We start from the raw sequence: 22,182 nt of genomic DNA on the forward strand, positions 1-22,182 counted from the left end.
GGCTGGTGGCATTGTCATGCTGCAGGGGCATGTCAGGATGAGCCTGCAGGAAGGGTACCACATAAGGGAGGATGTCTTCCCTGTAACGGACAGCGTTGAGATTGCCTGCAATGACAACGAGGTCAGTCCGATGATGCTGTGACACACCGCCCCAGACCATGACGGACCCTCCACCTCCAAATCGATACCGCCCATTCCTTCGACGATAAATGCAAATCCGACCATGACAAAACCGCAACTCATCACTATAGCAAAACCCACCCATACATACATATATATTTTTTTACCTTTATTTAACTAGGCAAGTCAGTTAAGAACAAATTCTTATTTTCAATGACAGCCTAGGAACAGTGGGTTAACTGACCCAGCTGGGATGCTGGGTCAGATTTGTACCTTGTCAGCTCGGGGATTCGAACTTTCAACCTTTCTGAGCATCTTTCTGTTGGTGTTTTTCAGAGTCAGTAGAAAGGCCTCTTTAGTGTCCTAAGTTTTCATAACTGTGACCTTAATTGTCTACCGTCTGTAAGGTGTTAGTGTCTAAATGACCATTCCACAGGTGCATGTTCATTAATTGTTTATGGTTCATTAAACAAGCATGGGGAAACAGTGTTTAATCCCTTTACAATGAAGATCTGTGAAGTTATTTGGATTTTTACAAATTATCTCAGAAAGACTCGGTCCTGAAAAATATACTTTTTTGTTGTTGTTGAGTTTATTACTCTGCTTTTCCGCAGTTGGAGCATACGACGGGCCATTGACACCTCCACATGAAGCGATCTACAACCTGCTGCAGAGGATCCAGAGCCAGATCACCTAGCAACAGGCCGCCAGTCCACCCCCCTGGTAAAACCTGGTGTCGCAGATGGAGACTGAAGACACCTCTGGATAAGCACTGTTCAGCTACCTAAGCCATATCATTCAACACTCGTATGCCTGTGTGTTTTCTTTTTCTATTAAAGGCTATACTTTATTGGATACAGCTGCTTTTGTTAGTTTTTTGCAATGAAAATTGCACAATGAGACATTAGTACTTTTGGATAGTGGTGGACAATGAGACAAGGACAGCAGATATTCCAATTTGTAATCCTTTTTTTTTTATCAGAATGTTCATAGATAAACACAGTAGTTAATTCTATACAAAGGAGGCTGCAGTTTATATTCACCTTGTAATTGATTGAATTTGTGTGAATTGTATTAGGCAAATATAACCATAGTATATTCAATTACTGAGTAGACGAATGACTTATCCATTCCTTAACATCACCAGGCCATAGAGAAGTTAAAAGCATCCCATATACAAAATAAAAAAAAATAGTTTTTTTTGTACAAGTTCTCAGGGTACTTTTTACATATATGCAACAATTTCACAAAAACAGTCACAGAGAGAACAGGTGGAAGTATCCATTGGAAACCACTGACATACAAGACAACGGTTAGAAGGGTTTCTTTTATTTAAAAACAGACCAAAGGACTCGTTAAAACCTGAGAGCCTCGCAGCACAGGCCATCATAGACCAGAGACCTCCATGTCCATAGAGAAAGGAAGGAGTAGAGACCCATAGACCAGAGACCTCCATGTCCATAGAGAAAGGAAGGAGTATAGACCAGAGATCTCCATGTCCATAGAGAAAGGAAGGTGTAGAGACCCAGAGACCAGAGACCTCCATGTCCATAGAGAAAGGAAGGAGTATAGACCCATAGACCAGAGACCTCCATGTCCATAGAGAAAGGAAGGAGTATAGACCCAGAGATCTCCATGTCCATAGAGAAAGGAAGGAATATAGACCCATAGACCAGAGATCTCCATGTCCATAGAGAAAGGAAGGAATATAGACCCATAGACCAGAGATCTCCATGTCCATAGAGAAAGGAAGGCGTAGAGACATTAGATACTGTACAGAATTATTTTCACTACGTCTCTCAATCCATTAAGGAAACCAAATGTAGCATAAATATGGCAGCTGCTTGTCCCTCATTTGCTACCTGACTAATGAATAAACCTTTCTCTCCTCGCCTGGTTAGAACATCCTCCTTCCTGCCCGCCAACATTCACCCTGGTTTGATACACTCACTAGGTGTGCAGACTTAACTCTTGAATTAGAACATGTTAATGTGTAGAGAAATGCAGTTGACATAGCTAATAACCCTGGTCCAGTGGTCATCAACCCTTTCTGAGTCAAAATGCAAGCTGAGATCGATGAGGTTTGTGCAGTAGGCTATAGGCCCAATACATTATAATTGCATATTGGCTATGCTTGAATTGCCCTGCCAATGTTGTTCTTCTCAGACCACTTTGAAGTAATATTATTAACAAAACGTAGGTATACGATCACACTGGTAATAGATCATTTGTTGTATTACTTGTAAGGCACAGCTGAGTGAGCATAATAAATAGCTTTTGAATTTTTTGAACTGGACTGATGGCCTGCATCTGATGGTCAGTTTGAGTGGAGGGAGCAGCGGTGAGGCTGCCTCTGACCCGACTCACCGTCCTTCCTCTCTCCCTCCGCTGAGAAAAGGGGGCACAGACCAGTCGATCACCTGGTTGGTGACCACTGCCCTAGTCCATTATGGTACTGATTCAAGATCAGTACCATAAAGGGTCTTAATTTCCCACGATCCTACCTACCAACTGAGTGACTGACGATCCTACCTACCAACTGAGTGACTGACGATCCTACCTACCGAGTGACTGACGATCCTACCTACCGAGTGACTGACGATCCTACCTACCAACTGAGTGACTGACGATCCTACCTACCAACTGAGTGACTGACGATCCTACCTACCAACTGAGTGACTGACGATCCTACCTACCAACTGAGTGACTGACGATCCTACCTACCAACTGAGTGACTGACGATCCTACCTACCAACTGAGTGACTGACGATCCTACCTACCAACTGAGTGACTGACGATCCTACCTACCAACTGAGTGACTGACGATCCTACCTACCAACTGAGTGACTGACGATCCTACCTACCAACTGAGTGACTGACGATCCTACCTACCAACTGAGTGACTGACGATCCTACCTACCAACTGAGTGACTGACGATCCTACCTAACAACTGAGTGACTGACGATCCTACCTACCAACTGAGTGACTGACGATCCTACCTACCAACTGAGTGACTGACGATCCTACCTAACAACTGAGTGACTGACGATCCTACCTACCAACTGAGTGACTGACGATCCTACCTACCAACTGAGTGACTGACGATCCTACCTACCAACTGAGTGACTGACGATCCTACCTACCAACTGAGTGACTGACGATCCTACCTACAGTGGTTCTTCCTTTAAAAGTTGCGTCATACTGCAGCACACCTTGCGGGCTGCCGCAGAATTCTATGGCACGTTATTTTTGTCAGCCATTAATGCTAGTTAGTGCTAGTTTGGCCACTAGAGGGCATCTTTGAGAAGCATTTGACTTTAATATTTCCTGTACTAGAGAATTTAAAACTTTTCTTTGTAAGAACATGGGATTGATTAAGAAATGTTGCTTAATTAATTAGATTAATATTATGGTGTTTTAATTCCAATACAAACTAAACCGTTAGGAAAATATGGCGCTGTACAACGTGACTGGTCGGGAGTAGGCTACTGTACTAAGAGCAAAATAATCCTAACATTTCCACACCCTAATTGTAGGCTAACCAATACCCAAACGGAGATTCACTGAAAATAAAAATCTAATTGATTTATCAATACCAGTCCCCATGCTTGTCTCAGAGCAGCGCGAAACGGTGCTGAAATAGTTGACCACATGTCATTCAGTGATATTTATTCCCATAGTAATTAGTTATGGATCCATAACGAAATAAACACCTGCATTACAATTATATATTTTATAGGGGTTGATGCATTTTTTGTTGGGGCAAATCTGGTTTTAGAGTACTTAAAACAATAAAAATCTGATTGATTTATCAAGACCAGTCCCCATGCTCTGTCATTCAGTGATATTTATTCCCTATTGTTCTGCTGATAGTTTAAATAAACATCTGCATTTTGAAAGAGTATTTTTATCATTTTATTAAGGAAAGCATACATTTATGTACAGTATATGCTTGATCCGACATTTTGCAATTGCATGAAGTTAGAAATGTAAAACTTTAGAGTACTTAATACATTGCAAGTTGGGGGTTTCACACCTACAGTAGCCGAGCTACTAGACTATCCTTTGTAAAGGTTGAAGAGTCTATTGTCCTGCTAACAGCCATCCTAGAAACGTTGTTACCTAATTCACAGCCTGCTACACTTGTTTTCTCTCCCTGTTTTTAGAGGAAGACAAACCAAAAGCCCACCGCCCGCCCGGCCAAACCCTCCCCTAACCCGGACGGCGCTGGGCTAAATGGGTTTCCCGGTCGTGGCCGGCACGGGTATCAAACCAGCATCTGTAGAAACGCAGTGTCTTAGACCGCTGCGCCACTCGGGAGGCCCCATTCAAAGTTTTTAATGCTTATCAATTGCCTTCCACAAAGTATCAAATTACTAAAATACTACTTAAACAGGACTCAAAGAATTTAATTGAAATGTTAATACTTTTTTGGGGGATCACAGAAACAATGAGAAAATATGGAAAAATAAATAAATAATATAATGTTAATTATATAAAGCAGCCTGTGTAATCAGCACATTACTCAACACTAGTGAGACTCATGCCGCCTACGGTAGGCCTACAGTATATCAAAAAATAATTACATTTAGAGGATTCTAAATGAATATCTAAGGGCCATTTTCCGTTAGGGCAAATCTGGTCTGTGAGAATATCTAAGGGGCTTTTATATAATTATAATGCAGGGTTAATAATAATACATCGCTGTTTTAAAAAATAACTCTATTGTGGAGATGATTTCGTTTCAAATAACCAAAAGTGAGCGATTGTAATCTGAAATATTGGAAAAAGGCCATTCTTGAACATGGGGTGAGACATTCTTACTAATTTGTAGATAAAGCCAGTTTGTTATTTAGAATGATTTATTTCTGTTTTTAGAGAGAAAGAAAAAGCCCACCGTGCCTATTTCTTGGAAAATCATCAGTCCACATGTCAAGTGAAATTCTCCCATTGTATTTACCCAAGTTCTCTCTTAACTCCAGGACCACCGATAGTTTTTGTTGTTGTTGCCTGATGCAGGAGAGACTCAGACTGAAAACGCCTCCATTAATTGCCGTAGTTTAGACTACCGATAGATCAGCGTTCTAACTTCCACGTGTGATAGTGTGGTGCAATGACATCACCATCTACCACTAACGGCCGCAGCATAAATTCGTAACTTTTAAAGGAAGAACCACTGTACCAACTGAGTGACTGACGATTCTACCTACCTACCTACCTACCTACCTACCTACCTACCTACCGAGTGACTGACGATTCTACCTACCGAGTGACTGACGATTCTACCTACCGAGTGCTTGACGATCCTACCTACCTACCAACTGAGTGACTGACGATCCTACCTACCTACCAACTGAGTGACAGACGATCCTACCTACCTACCTACCTACCAACTGAGTGACTGACGATCCTACCTACCTACCTACCAACTGAGTGACTGACGATCCTACCTACCTACCAACTGAGTGACTGACGAACCTACCTACCTACCAACTGAGTGACTGACTGAATTGATAACTGGACCTTGACATGCTCAGAGCAGTTGTGTCAGGGTATCTTTGGCCTTGTGTAGGCGTTTTGTGCACCTCCCGTCTTCTTAGGCTGGTCCCCGAGTACCAAAGACTAGCACAGTCCTGTCCGGTGGTACTTTTTCTAGACACTACTGTCTGGTCAGGTCAGGTCAGGGCTGGAGTAACACTGCTGTCTGGTCAGGGCTGGAGTAACACTACTGTCAGGTCAGGGCTGGAGTAACACTACTGTCAGGTCAGGGCTGGAGTAACACTACTGTCTGGTCAGGGCTGGAGTAACACTACTGTCTGGTCAGGTCAGGGCTGGGCTGGGATGGAGTAACACTACTGTCTGGTCAGGGCTGGAGTAACACTACTGTCTGGTCAGGGCTGGAGTAACACTACTGTCTGGTCAGGTCAGGGCTGGGCTGGGATGGAGTAACACTAATGTCTGGTCAGGGCTGGAGTAACACTACTGTCTGGTCAGGGCTGGAGTAACACTACTGTCTGGTCAGGTCAGGGCTGGGCTGGGATGGAGTAACACTACTGTCTGGTCAGGGCTGGAGTAACACTACTGTCTGGTCAGGGCTGGAGTAACACTACTGTCTGGTCAGGTCAGGGCTGGGCTGGGATGGAGTAACACTACTGTCTGGTCAGGGCTGGAGTACACTACTGCCTGGTCAGGTCAGTGCTGGAGTAACACTACTGTCAGGTCAGGGCTGGAGTAACACTACTGTCAGGTCAGGGCTGGAGTAACACTACTGTCAGATCAGGTCAGGGCTGGAGTAACATTACTGTCTGGTCAGGGCTGGAGTAACACTGCTGTCAGGTCAGGTCAGGGCTGGAGTAACACTACTGTCTGGTCAGGGCTGGAGTAACACTACTGTCTGGTCAGGTCAGGGCTGGAGTAACATTACTGTCTGGTCAGGGCTGGAGTAACACTGCTGTCAGGTCAGGTCAGGGCTGGAGTAACACTACTGTCTGGTCAGGGCTGGAGTAACACTACTGTCTGGTCAGGGCTGGAGTAACACTACTGTCAGGTCAGACAGAGCTCGTCATCTTCTACTGACCAGCCCTTCAGGCTACTTATTCACAGTCAACAGCAGGTTAATCTGGAGAGAGAGAGAGAGAGAGAAAGAGAGAGAGAGAGAGAGAGAAAGAACAGAAACACAGAGCTAACAATATCCAGCATGACTCAATGTCACTCCAGACGCCACTACACACAGTGAAAAATATATTGTGATCCCAATTGGATAACCTGAATAAAACAAAGTTTATTAAATACACTTGTAAAAAGACCTTGAGATCCAACAGCCATCCCCAGTGTGAGAGTGATGAACCTTGTAATACCATGCCCTTGGTTTTGATTTTGTAGTGTAGCCAGTACAAGACTTGCCTGTTCCATAGAAGGGCAAGCGATGATCTGAAGGTCCTCTCTGCTGTATTCCTCCTGAATCACGGTGTGCAGGCTCTGAAACACCTGCTGGATGTTATTCTTTTGGAGAAAACAGCATGCTAGCCAGAGAGCTGCTGGAGAGAAAGTACACCCTCACCGGCCCCCTTTGTATCCTAGTTGCCATGTCAACGCCGTTGTTGTGCACTTAGATTCACTTAGATTAGCACTTAGATTCACTTAGATTAGCACTTAGATTAGCACTTAGATTAGCACTTAGATTAGCACTTAGATTAGCACTTAGCCGTACACAAAGAGCCACAATAATTACTGAACAATGATTTCTCTTTAACAAGCAGAAATGAGGCTGAAAATGGTAACTGCGCATTGCTCAGCCTCAGCACCTGCTGAAAACATCTATTTGTTTTGTAGGTGTGTAGCAAAACCCTCATGAGATCCCGAACACGGTTAGCCTGGCTCCAGATCTGTTTGTGCTGTATTGTCATTTTTGTCAGGAAAGCGCAAACAGATTTGGGACCAGGCTAGTACAGGGTTGGAAAAAGGAGAATGAGAGTTTCAATTCCTCCAGCGTCTAACAGACACCCACCCGAACAGGCTTGAAGAGGATAAACTCTGTGTCTCCGTTGGCCAGGTACAAGGACATGCTTTGTAACGTGCTTGGCAGCTTGCTCTTCATCACCCGGTAGGTAGACATCACTATGTCGTTGATCTTGGCTAAAAGGGGAGGCACAGAAAGTCATTTTCCAGTTCCATGCCTTCCTTCCACCACATGATTTAGAGGTTCCACTGAAATATGATGCTACTGTTTCTTACCTGACTGTTGCCCAAGGTTGTTGAGAGAGGTTGCGGTGAGACCTCCTTGGATCACCATGGTTTTCAGAGCAGACATCTGAAACAACACAAGTCCATCACCCTCACTCAAGGACAACATGAGTAATCTCACACCTGCCAACCTTGAAGAATTTGTATGAGTACCACTTCAGTGCGGCGGTGGAACCCCAGGCCCCCCACACTGCTCAAATCATAGGGAAATGCACCTTTTGTTGCCTAATAAGGATGTTGGCAGAAGGCTGCCTGTGTAGGAATGGTAGGCTATAGACTGTTAGGAGTATTTGGTAATTGGCTGCTCTTCATTAGCTAACTAGAAATATGTTTAAATGTACAATCAGGGCTCTCCTTAGGATTTTCTAACAAGGTGGTTCTGATGTAGACCTAAGGTTGAGTAGGGGGGAGGTCTGGAGGGGGTCAGCCAACTTCCCCCTCAGAATTTAACTATTTGATTTTAAAAACCTATAACTGCTGTTTCCTGAAACCTACTGCAGAGTCTTAAATTATATCAAACAAAGTAGCCAACACAGAAGCCAGGTGTTTGATCGTTAATAAAATAGAGGGTATCTCAATGACACTTTGACATTTTTCTAGGTGAAATTTAAGGGGGGGGGGGGGTAATGATTATTGTAATTAATAGGTGTCTTAATGTGGATAGTCTAGGGAAAATGTAAACTGTCTTAGTCATATAGTAGTCTAGTTTACTGTAGGCTATTTGGAATATGAAACAACTGAACTAGGCCTATATGAGCTTGTATCAGATCACCCTCACCTCATCCATCAAGCTAGGTCTGACTACTGGGCTACCAATCATTCAACATGCCTTGTTTTCATTGGTCAACTGCCTTATGACAGCATGAGCAGCCTAATGTTAACACACAGTACAGCTACGTTGCCTTCAGAACGTACATACATCCCTTGACTTGACTTTTTCCACATTTTGTTGCTTCACAAAGTGGAATTAAAATGTATTTAATTGTCATGTATGTGAACAAGCTACACAAAATACTTGAATGTCAAAGTGGAAGAAAACATTCAACAACAAAAAATGTATTCATGGAAAATAAAACATATCTTTTGATTAAATTAGTATTCAACCACCTGAGTTAATACATGTTAGAATTACAGATGTGAGTCTTTCTGGGTATGTCTCTAAGAGCCATGCAAACCTGGATTGTACAATATTAGCCCATTATTCTTTTAAGAATTCTCAAAGCTCTGTCAAGTTGATCATTGCTAGACAGGCATTTTCAAGTCTTGCTATAGAGTTACAAGACGATTTAGGTTATTGCGTTTTAGGTTATTGTCCTGCTGAAAGGTGGATTTGTCTCCCGGTGTCTGTTAGAAAGCAGATTGAACCAGGTCTTCCTCTAGGATTTTGCCTGTGCTTACCTCTATTCAATTTATTTTTATCCTAAAAAAACTCCCTAGTCCTTGACGATGAAAAGCATACCCATAACATGATGCAGCCACCACCATGCTTGAAAACATGAAGAGTGGTACTCAGTGATGAGCTGTGTTGGATTTGCCTAAAACATAATGCTTTGTATTCAGGACATAAAGTTACTTTCTTAGCCACATTCTTTTGCAGTTTTACTTTAGTGCCTAATATCAAATAGGATGCATGTTTTGGAATATTTTTATTATGTAAAGGCTTCCTTCTTTTTACTCAGTCATTTAGGTTATTATTGTGGAGTAACTAAACTCAGCAAAAAAAGAAAACGTCCCTTTTACAGGACCCTCTTTCAAATATAATTCGTAAAAATCCAAATAACTTCACAGATCTTCGTTGTAAAGACTTTAAACACTGTTTCCCATGCTTGTTCAATGAACCATAAACAATTAATGAACATGCACCTGTGGAACGGTCGTTAAGACACTAACAGCTTACAGACGGTAGGCAATTAAGGTCACAGTTATGAAAACTTAGGACACTAACGAGGCCTTTACACTGACTCTGAAAAACACAAAAAAAAAAGATGCCCAGCTCATCTGCGTGAACGTGCCTTATGCATGCTGCAAGGAGGCATGAGGACTGCAGATGTGGCCAGGGCAATAAATTGCACAGCTGATCGTCCTCACAGTGGCAGACCACGTGTAACAACACCTGCACAGGATCGGTACATCCGAACTTCACACCTGCGGGACAGGTACAGGATGGCAACAACAACTGCCTGAGTTACACCAGGAACACACAATCCCTCCATCAGTGCTCAGACTGTCCGCAATAGGCTGAGAGAGACTGGACTGAGGGCTTGTAGGTCTGTTGTAAGGCAGGCCTGTTGTAAGGCAGGTCCTCACCAGACAACACCGGCAACAACGTCGCCTATGGGCACAAACCCACCGTAGCAGGACATGACAGGACTGGCAAAAAGTGCTCTTCACTGACGAGTCGCGGTTTTGTCTCACCAGCGGTGAGTCGGATTCGTGGGTCGGATTCACGTTTTTCTTCTAAGGAATGAGCGTTACACCGAGGCCTGTACTCTGGAGCGGGATCGATTTGGAGGTGGAGGGTCCGTCATGGTGTGTCACAGCATCATCGGACTGACCTTGTTGTCATTGCAGGCAATCTCAAAGCTGTGCGTTACAGGGAAGATATCCTCCTCCCTCATGTGGTACCCTTCCTGCAGGCTCATCCTGACATGACCCTCCAGCATGACAATACCACCAGCCATACTGCTCATTCTGTGTGTGATTTCCTGCAAGACAGGAATGTCAGTGTTCTGCCATAGCCAGCGAAGAGCCCGGATCTCAATCCCATTGAGCCTGTCTGGGACCTGTTGGATCGGAGGGTGAGGGCTAGGGCCATCCCCCCCCAGAAATGTCCGGGAACTTGCAGATGCCTTGGTGGAAGAGTGGGGTAACATCTCACAGCAAGAACTGGCAAATCTGGTGCAGTCCATGAGGAGGAGATGCACTGCAGTACTTAATGCAGCTGGTGGCCACACCAGATATTGACTGTTACTTTTGATTTTGAACCCCCCTTTGTTCAGGGACACATTATTCCATTTCTGTTAGTCACATGTCTCTGGAACTTGTTCAGTTTGTCTCAGTTGTTGAATCTTATGTTCATACACATATTTACACATGTGAGAGGACGTTTATTTTTTTGCTGAGTTTACAATGTAGTTGATCTAACCTCAGGTTTCTCTATTCACAGCCATTTAAAAAGATGCACTATGCAGAAATCCATAACCCAAAATATTGTATTTTCAGCTGGTGTACAAAACACGAAAGTAAAAGACGCAAAAATGAAACTTAAGGCCGGGAAGCATAGAAATTGCGCACGTAGAACAGACCTATTGCTTCTTAGACTTGCTTTCAACGGGAATGACAATCTACATTTCTATGTGGATTTGGTCGGGTCGCCCAAATTGTGACATATTGCAGCTTTAACTAAGTGTTTTAAAGTCACCACTGGCCTCATGCTGAAATCCACAAGCAGTTTCCTTCCTCTCCGGCAACTGAGTTAGGAGGATGCCTGTATCTTTGTAGTGACTGGGTGTATTGATACACCATCCAACGTGTACAGTGCATTCGGAAAGTATTCAGACCCCTTGATTATTACCAAATTGTATTACGTTACAGCCTTATTCTAAAATGTATTAAATAAAAACAATCCTCAATCTACACACAATACCCCATAATGACAAAGTGAGAACAGGTTTAGAAATTTTAGCAAATGTATACATTTAAAAAAAACAGAAATACCGTATTTACATAAATATTCAGACCAATTGCTATGAAACTCGAAATTGAGCGCAGGTGCATCCTGTTTCCATTGATCATCCTTGAGATGTTTCTACAACTTCATTGGAGTCCACCTGTGGTAAATTCAATTGATGACATGATTTGGAAAGGCACACACCAGTCTATATAAGGTCCTACAGTTGACAGTGCATGTCAGAGCAAAAACCAAGCCATGAGGTTGAAGGAATTGTCCGTAGACCAACAAGACAGGATTGTGTCGAGGCACAGATCTGGGGAAGGGTACCAAAACATTTCTGCAGCATTGAAGGTCCCCAAGAACACAGTGGCCTCCATCATTCTTAAATGGAAGAAGTTTGGAACCACCAAGACTCTTCCTAGAGCTGGCTGCCCGGCCAAACTGAGCAATTGGGGGAGATGGCCCTTGGTCAGTGAGGTTATCAAAAACTTGATGGTCACTGACAGCACTCCATAGTTCCTCTGGAGATGGGATAGCCTTCCAGAAGGACAACCATCTCTGCAGCACTCCACCAATCAGGCCTGTATGGTAGAGTGGCCAGACGGAAGCAGCTCCTCAGTAAAAGGCATATGACAGCCCACTTCGAATTTGCCAAAAGGCAGCTAATGACTCTCAGACCATGAGAAACAAGATTCTCTGGTCTGCTGAAACCAAGATTGAACTCTTTAGCTTGAATGCCAAGCGTCACGTCTGGAGGAAACCTGGCACCATCCCTATGGTGAAGCATGGTGGTGGCAGCATCATGCTGTGGGGATGTTTTTCAGCGGCAGGGACTGGGAGACTAGTCAGGATCGAGGCAAGATGAATGGAGCAAAGTACAGAGATCCTTGATGAAAACCTGCTCCAGAGCGAAGGTTCACCTTCCAACATGACAATGATCTTAAGCACACATCCAAGACAACGCAGGAGTGGCTTCGGAACAAGTCTCTGAATGTCCTTGAGTGGCCCAGCCAGAGTCCGGATTTGAACCCAATCGAACATCTCTGGAGAGACCTGAAAAAATACCTGACAGAGCTTGAGAGAATCTGCAGAGAAGAATAGGAGAAACTCCCCAAATACAAGTGCCAAGCTTGTAGTGTCATACCCAAGAAGACTTGAGGCTGTAAAGCTTCAACAACGTACTGAGTAAAGGGTCTGAATACTTATGTAAATGTGATATATTTTTATAAATTAGCAAAACATTCTAAAAACCTGTTTTTGCTTTGTCATTATGGGCTATTGTGTGTAGATTGATGAGGGAAAATAACAATTTCATCTATTTTAGAATAAGGCTTTAACGTAACAAAATGTGGAAGAAGTCAAGGAGTCTGAATACTTTCCGAATGCACTGTAAATAATAATTTCACCATGCTCAAAGGGATATATATATATTTTTCATCTACCAATAGTTGCCCTTCTTTGCGAGGCATTGGAAAACATCCCTGGTCTTTGTCATTGAATATGTGCTTGAAATTCACTGCTTGAATCAGGGACCTAACAGACAATTGTATGTGTGGGGTAGTCATTCAACAATCATGTTCAACACTATTATTTCAAACAGAGTTAGTCCATGCAAATGATCTGACGTGTTAAGCACATTCTTACTGCTGAAGTTATTTAGGCCATAACAGAGGGGTTGAATACTTGACTCAAGACATTTCAGCTTTTCATTTTTTATTAACTTCTAAAAACATAATTCCACTTTGACATCATGGGGTATTGTGTGTAGGCAAGTGACACAAAATCTAAATGTAATACATTTTAAATCCAAGCTGTGTGAATACTTTATGAAGGCACTTTCTTTCAAGAGGACAGATCAAGAAGTGATTAATTAACATAGTCCTACTAATCTTTTAACAGTCTAAAGCATGAAACACACAGAGAATCTCACTGCTGATAGACTGGTACTCATCACAGCGATAGACTGGTACTCATCACTGCTGATAGACTGGTACTCATCACAGCGATAGACTGGTACTCATCACTGCTGATAGACTGGTACTCATCACTGCTGATAGACTGGTACTCATCACAGCGATAGACTGGTACTCATCACAGCGATAGACTGGTACTCATCACAGCGATAGACTGGTACTCATCACAGCGATAGACTGGTACTCATCACAGCGATAGACTGGTACTCATCACAGCGATAGACTGGTACTCATCACAGCGATAGACTGGTACTCATCACTGCTGATAGACTGGTACTCATCACAGCGATAGACTGGTACTCATCACAGCGATAGACTGGTACTCATCACAGCGATAGACTGGTACTCATCACAGCGATAGACTGGTACTCATCACAGCGATAGACTGGTACTCATCACAGCGATAGACTGGTACTCATCACAGCGATAGACTGGTACTCATCACAGCGATAGACTGGTACTCATCACTGCTGATAGACTGGTACTCATCACAGCGATAGACTGGTACTCATCACAGCGATAGACTGGTACTCATCACAGCGATAGACTGGTACTCATCACAGCGATAGACTGGTACTCATCACAGCTGATAGACTGGTACTCATCACAGCTGATAGACTGGTACTCATCACAGCGATAGACTGGTACTCATCACAGCGATAGACTGGTACTCATCACAGCGATAGACTGGTACTCATCACAGCGATAGACTGGTACTCATCACAGGCCGTTCCTTCTCTTGCTTGAACAAAAAGTGGTACCTGCTGAGTACCAACCCGGTAGCGACGAACCTACCGATTCTACTTGTAGAATCGCAATGCTCATCATTGGCCAACAACTTGACTTTGAGCCAATCAGAGAGTACGAACTCTCCCGTGTGAGAGGCAAAAAAATAAAATAAATGAGGGCATTTTCTCCGTACATCCGCGGATGAGCAAGTCACACTTCATATGCAATGGTAGCTAGCTAAGTGCACAAACGCAATGCACACAACAATAAATACTTCCTCCAAGCTAGCTAACCAGTGACCCTCCCCTACACCCAAAATAATAATTAAAACAGAAGTGGATGGCAGAGAACATGTCTACCATTTACCCTCACTTCCTGGACAGAACAGAGCCTGAGATATACCGTTTACCCTCACTTCGTGGACAGAACAGAGCCTGAGATATACAGTTTACCCTCACTTCCTGGACAGAACAGAGCCTGAGATATACAGTTTACCCTCACTTCCTGGACAGAACAGAGCCTGAGATATACCGTTTACCCTCACTTTCTGGACAGAACAGAGCCTGAGATATACCGTTTACCCTCACTTCCTGGACAGAACAGAGCCTGAGATATACCGTTTACTCTCACTTCCTGGACAGAACAGAGCCTGAGATATACCGTTTACCCTCACTTCGTGGACAGAACAGAGCCTGAGATATACCGTTACCCTCACTTCCTGGACAGAACAGAGCCTGATATACCGTTTACCCTCACTTCGTGGACAGAACAGATCCTGAGATATGCAGTTTACCCTCACTTCCTGGACAGAACAGAGCCTGAGATATACCGTTTACCCTCACTTCCTGGACAGAACAGAGCCTGAGATATACCGTTTACCCTCACTTCCTGGACAGAACAGAGCCTGAGATATACCGTTTACCCTCACTTCCTGGACAGAACAGAGCCTGAGATATACCGTTTACCCTCACTTCCTGGACAGAACAGAGCCTGAGATATACCGTTTACCCTCACTTCGTGGACAGAACAGATCCTGAGATATGCAGTTTACCCTCACTTCCTGGACAGAACAGAGCCTGAGATATACCGTTTACCCTCACTTCCTGGACAGAACAGAGCCTGAGATATACCGTTTACCCTCACTTCCTGGACAGAACAGAGCCTGAGATATACCGTTTACCCTCACTTCCTGGACAGAACAGAGCCTGAGATATACTGTTTACCCTCACTTCCTGGACAGAACAGAGCCTGAGATATACCGTTTACCCTCACTTCCTGGACAGAACAGAGCCTGAGATATACCGTTTACCCTCACTTCCTGGACAGAACAGAGCCTGAGATATACCGTTTACCCTCACTTCCTGGACAGAACAGAGCCTGAGATATACCGTTTACCCTCACTTCCTGGACAGAACAGAGCCTGAGATATACCGTTTACACTCACTTCCTGGACAGAACAGAGCCTGAGATATACCGTTTACCCTCACTTCCTGGACAGAACAGAGCCTGAGATATACCGTTTACCCTCACTTCCTGGACAGAACAGAGCCTGAGATATACCGTTTACCCTCACTTCCTGGACAGAACAGAGCCTGAGATATACCGTTTACCCTCACTTCCTGGACAGAACAGAGCCTGAGATATACCGTTTACCCTCACTTCCTGGACAGAACAGAGCCTGAGATATACCGTTTACACTCACTTCCTGGACAGAACAGAGCCTGAGATATACCGTTTACCCTCACTTCCTGGACAGAACAGAGCCTGAGATATACCGTTTACCCTCACTTCCTGGACAGAACAGAGCCTGAGATATACCGTTTACCCTCACTTCCTGGACAGAACAGAGCCTGAGATATACCGTTTACCCTCACTTCCTGGACAGAACAGAGCCTGATATACCGTTTACCCTCACTTCCTGGACAGAACAGAGCCTGAGATATACCGTTTACCCTCACTTCCTGGACAGAACAGAGCCTGAGATATACCGTTTACCCTCACTTCCTGGACAGAACAGAGCCTGAGATATACCGTTTACCCTCACTTCCTGGACAGAACAGAGCCTGAGATATACCGTTTACCCTCACTTCCTGGACAGAACAGAGCCTGATATACCGTTTACCCTCACTTCCTGGACAGAACAGAGCCTGAGATATACCGTTTACCCTCACTTCCTGGACAGAACAGAGCCTGAGATATACCGTTTACACTCACTTCCTGGACAGAACAGAGCCTGAGATATACCGTTTACCCTCACTTCCTGGACAGAACAGAGCCTGAGATATACCGTTTACCCTCACTTCCTGGACAGAACAGAGCCTGAGATATACCGTTTACCCTCACTTCCTGGACAGAACAGAGCCTGAGATATACCGTTTACCCTCACTTCCTGGACAGAACAGAGCCTGAGATATACCGTTTACTCTCACTTCCTGGACAGAACAGAGCCTGAGATATACCGTTTACCCTCACTTCCTGGACAGAACAAAGCCTGAGATATACCGTTTACCCTCACTTCGTGGACAGAACAGATCCTGAGATATACCGTTTACCCTCACTTCCTGGACAGAACAGAGCCTGAGATATGCAGTTTTATAAACTGTTCTTCATCCTGTAAGCATTATATGGCAACGCAGGAATGTTTATAGAGCACAGGGCTGCGGGCCAGAAGGTTGTGGGTTCACAGACCCCTGTGGACAAGAGTAGGGATGGAAAGATGTTTATAGTAAAAGCATTGCATGAATCTATCATCATATTTGCAGGTCGGGAAAAAAAGAGGGCCTTTTATAAAAATGTCATGCAATTCTTTGTAATTTTACACATTAGTAGAATCTTTTTTAATAATACCACACACATTCCAGGCTAAGAATGGACAGAGAGATAGGCTTATGTTGTCATCTTATCCTATTTCTCCAATGCCAAATCAGTGCATCTTGTTTGCAAATAATTTAATAGTTAGGAATCGGAGCATGGCACTTTCAAAAGTTAGGCCTTCTTTCCCTCCCCAGACACAGTAGGCCTACTGACACAGGCAAATGTAAGCTTTAACTGCTGGCTACTCTTCTTCCGTGGCTTAACCCAACGAGAGAAGGTCAACAGGTTTCCCTAAAAGCTGTTTGGCTTTAAACATCTTCTATTGTACAGAAAGTGAATAGCTTATACCAATTGACAGTGACAGAATTCGATTTCCACGCAAAGGACATTTTTTGGTCTACCTTGGCTATAGAAGGTTGTAGCTCCGCCTCTTAATGTCAAAGAAAATAAAACAATGATATTCTCAAAATGCATCAGTCACATCTTTCCCAGGTATTTTACAGCTTGTTTCTAGCATAAAGCATCACAGACCGAAACGCTATTATAAATCACTTTATATAATCGGATCCGTAAGCTAACAAATCAAATGTATTTATAAAGCCCTTCTTACATCAGCTGATGTCACAAAGTGCTGTACAGAAACCCAGCCTAAAACCCCAAACAGCAAACCAATGCAGGTGTAGAAGCACGGTGGCTGGGAAAAACTCCCTAGAAAGGCCAGAACCTAGGAAGAAACCTAGAGAGGAACCAGACTCTGAGGGGTGGCCAGTCCTCTTCTGGCTGTGTCGGGTGGAGATTATAAGAGTACTTGGCCATTAAGGCCAGATAGTTCTTCAAGATGTTCAAACGTTCATAGATGACCAACAGGGTGAAATAATAAATCACAGTGGATATAGCTGGTTTGTAGCATAAAGCATCACCGATCAAAATGCTGTTATAAATTACTTGATATCCTTCAAATCGGTTTTATTTTCTTCAAAATCTTACGCTAACAAAAGGGTAGACCTGCGATTTTTGACATTTTCTTTAATAAAATGAAGGCCTAAGGCATACTCTCTCACACTCCCTCAATTCGAGTCTTGGTTTTAACATAACAGCCCCTCACTGACAAGGAGGGAAGCTATTTAAAGAGTGCATGGTGGGAGGAGGAATTGACCGACAAATCTATGGATATAGCAGTCTATAGCTTAATTTCATCAGTCAAACAGAAATAGGCTCCAACACAAAGCCCCTTTTGTTGTTAGTAAAGTGTAATTAAAATGAAGACGGTCTACTCGAATTTGCCAACTTTCAGCACCATGTACTGTCCATCTCTGATTGATTGTGCCCCGGCTGCTGCTTCAAGTAAATTACTAGACTCTGGCTTATTGTGAGGTCAATAACTCTGATAAATACATCATGGGAAAGAAACATATTGTTTGTATTAAAATCAAATCATAGCAAGCTATCAAAGTTGACCTCCAGTCCTCCTTCTCATCTTTGCGCCCCTCCTTTCTCAAACTGGACAGAACATAGGCTATAGGCTAGTCTGTGCAGAAGACAGAGAATTTGGGGGAATAGACCTAATACATGTTTTCTTTGACTCCTGAACTGCCAACGTACAGTAGCCCTACACAGCACAGCCATTGGTTAGGCAGCACACAACGTGTTTGATCAGCAAGAGCAGAGCAGGCCGGCGCTCAGGATGGAATATCCATTGCAGTGTGTAATGCAGACTAGTTTAATTTACACCATCCATCTTAGAAATATAACTTTGCTCTGTGCTTCTCCAATCACGCGCTTCGTAGCCTATAGCCTATAAATCATTTGATTGAGACCACACTAAATAGCCAAAAGACGCACTTCATATTTCTTGCCCAGCGGAGAATCAGAGATGATTCGATATACACTGAGTGTACAATTATTATTATAGATTTTTAAAAATGTAACCTTTACTTAACTAGGCAGGTCAGTTAACAACAAATTAATATTTACAATGACGGCCTACCCCGGACGACGCTGGGCCAATTGTGCGCCACCCTATGGGACTCCCAATCATGGCCGGATGTGATAGAGCCTGGATTTGAACCAGGGAGACGCCTCTTGCACTGAGTTGCAATGCCTTAGACCGCTGCGCCACTCGGGAGCACAACTGCGCTTTCCATGACATAGACTGACCAGGTGAATCCAGGTGAAAGCTATGATCCCTTATTGATGTCACTTGTTAAATCCACTTCAAATCAGTGTAGATGAAGGGGAGGAGACAGGTTAAAATAAGGATTTTTAAGCCTCGAGACAATTTAGACATGTATTGTATGTGTGCCATTCAGAGGGTGAATGGACAAAACAAAATATTGAAGTGCCTTTGAACAGGGTATGGTAGGTGCCAGGTACACTGGTTTGTGTCGAAAACTGCAACACTGCTGGGTTTCAAGCTTAACAGTTTCCTGTGTGTATCAAGAATGGTCCACCACCATCCAGCCAACTTGACACAACTGTGGGAAGCATTGGAATCAATATGGGCCAGCATCCCTGTGGAACGCTTTCGACACCTTGGAGAGTCCATGCCCTGATGAATTGAGGCTGTTCTGAGGGCAAAAGGGAGTGCAACTCAATATCAGGAAGGTGTTCCTAATGTTTGGTATAGTCAGTGTATAGCCTAATAAGCAACACATTCTAAAACAATGACAATTATAGAAATCATCAGTTACATAACCCTCCCCTGGACTAGAGAGATATATACACACACACAGTTGAGGTCAGAAGTTTACATACACTTAGGTTGGAGTCATTAAAACTCGTTTTCAACCACTCCACACATTTCTTGTTAACAAACTATAGTTTTGGCAAGTCGGTTAGGACATCTACTTTGTGCATAACACAAGTCATTTTTCCAACAATTGTTAACAGACTGATTATTTAACTTATAATTCACTGTATCACAATTCTAGTGGGTCAGAAGTTTACATACACTAAGTTGACTGTGCCTTTAAACAGCTTGGAAAATTCCAGAAAATGTTGTCATGGCTTTAGAAGCTTCTGATATGCTAACTGACATCATTTGAGTCAATTGGAGGTGTACCTGTGGATGTATTTCAAGGCCTACCTTCAAGCTCAGTGCTCTTTGCTTGACATCATGGGAAAATCAAAAGAAATCAGCCAAGACCCCAGGGAAAAAAATGTGTAGACCTCCACAAGTCTGGTTCAACGCCTGAAGGTACCACATTCATCTGTACAAACAATAGTACGCAAGTATAAACATCATGGAACCACGCAGCCTTCATACCGCTCTGGAAGGAGACGCCCTCTGTCTCCTAGAGATGAACGTACTTTGGTGCGAAAAGTGCAAATCAATCCCAGAACAACAGCAAAGGACCTTGTGAAGATGCTGGAGGAAACAGGTACACAAGTATTTATATCCACAGTAAAACGAGTCCTATATCGACATTACCTGAAAGGCCGCTCAGCAAAGAAGAAGCCACTGCTCCAAAACTGCCATAAAAAGCCAGACTACGGTTTGCAACTGCACATGGGGACAAAGATTGTACTTTATGGAGAAATGTCCTCTGGTCTGATGAAACAAAAATAGAACTGTTTGGCCATAATGACCATCGTTATGTTTGAAGGAAAAAGGGGGAGGCCTGCAAGCCGAATAACACCATCCCAACCGTGAATCACAGGGGTGGCAGCATCATGTTGTGCAGTCAGAGCCCCAGGCTACGTCTGCCTGTCCTCTCCTCGGTCCGACTTACACGTTACCTTGGTGAGGAACTCCTCCCGATTCCCCACAGAGAGGTGAGTCCGTTGCTGGATGAACTGCTCACAGCTGAACTTCAGGTGGCGTCCTTCTTCCAGTCGATGTAGTGTTCTTTTATCTCAGCTGATCCCTAAGGTCCAACAGAGACAGAGCGACAGAGAGAGAGGTTAGTTACTAGTAGAGGGCGATCGATTAAATCGGCATGGCCGATTAATTGGGGCCGATGTCAAGTTTTCATAATCGGTAATCGGCATTTTTGGCCGCCGATTATGGCCGATTACATTGCACTCCACGAGGAGACTGCGTGACAGGCTGACCACCTGTTACTCGAGTGCAGCAAGGAGCCAAGATAAGGTGCTAGCTAGCATTAAACTTATCTCATAAAAAACAATCAAACTACACATGGTTGATGATATTACTAGTTTAACTAGCTTGTCCTGCGTTGCAAATAATCACTGTGGTGCCTGTTAATTTATCATCGAATCACAGCCTCCTTCGCCAAACGGGTGATGATTTAATAAAAGCGCATTCGCAAAGAAAGCACTGTCGTTACACCAATGTACCTAACCATAAACATCAATGCCTTTCTTAAAATCAATACAGAAGTATATTTTTTAAACCTGCATATTTAGTTAAAAGAAATTCATGTTAGCAGGCAATAGAGAAATTGTGTCACTTCTCTTGCGTTCTGTGCAAGCAGAGTCAGGGTATATGCAGCAGTTTGGGCCGCCTGGCTTGTTGCAAACTATGTAAAGACCATTTCTTCCTAACAAAGACCGTACTTAATTTGCCAGAATTTTACATAATTATGACATAACATTGAAGGTTGTGCAATGTAACAGCAATATTTAGACTTATGGATGCCACCTGCTCGATAAAATACGGAACGGTTCCGTATTTCACTGAAAGAATAAACGTTTTGTTTTCAAAATGATAGTTTTCGGATTTGACCATACTAATGACCTAAGGCTTGTATTTCTGTGTGTTATTATATTATAATTAAGTCTATGATTTGATATTTGATAGAGCAGTCTGACTGAGCAGTGGTAGGCACCAGCAGGCTCGTAAGCATTCATTCAAACAGCACTTTCCTGCGTTTTCCAGCAGATCTTAGCAATGCTTGAAGCATTGCTCTGTTTATGACTTCAAGCCTATCAACTCCCGAGATTAGGCTGGCAATACTATAGTGCCTATAAGAACATCCCATAGTCAAAGGTATATGAAATATAAATGGTACAGAGAGAAATAGTCCTATTATTCCTATAATAACTACAACTGGGAATATTGAAGACGCATGTTAAAGGGAACCACCAGCTTTCAAATGCTCTCATGTTCTGAGCAAGGAACTTAAACGTTAGCTTTCTTACATGGCACATATTGCACTTTTACTTTG

At 43.4% G+C, this 22,182-nt stretch overlaps 1 pseudogene; it reads right to left on the minus strand.

Moving 5' to 3' along the window:
* Nucleotides 1-2,437: 2,437 nt before the first annotated feature.
* LOC120058133 overlaps nt 2,438-22,182 on the minus strand; it is a 48,380-nt pseudogene continuing 28,635 nt past the window's right edge.

The sequence above is a fragment of the Salvelinus namaycush genome, chromosome 13 (assembly GCF_016432855.1).
Source record: "Salvelinus namaycush isolate Seneca chromosome 13, SaNama_1.0, whole genome shotgun sequence".
In the NCBI taxonomy this organism is placed as follows: Eukaryota; Metazoa; Chordata; class Actinopteri; order Salmoniformes; family Salmonidae; genus Salvelinus; species Salvelinus namaycush.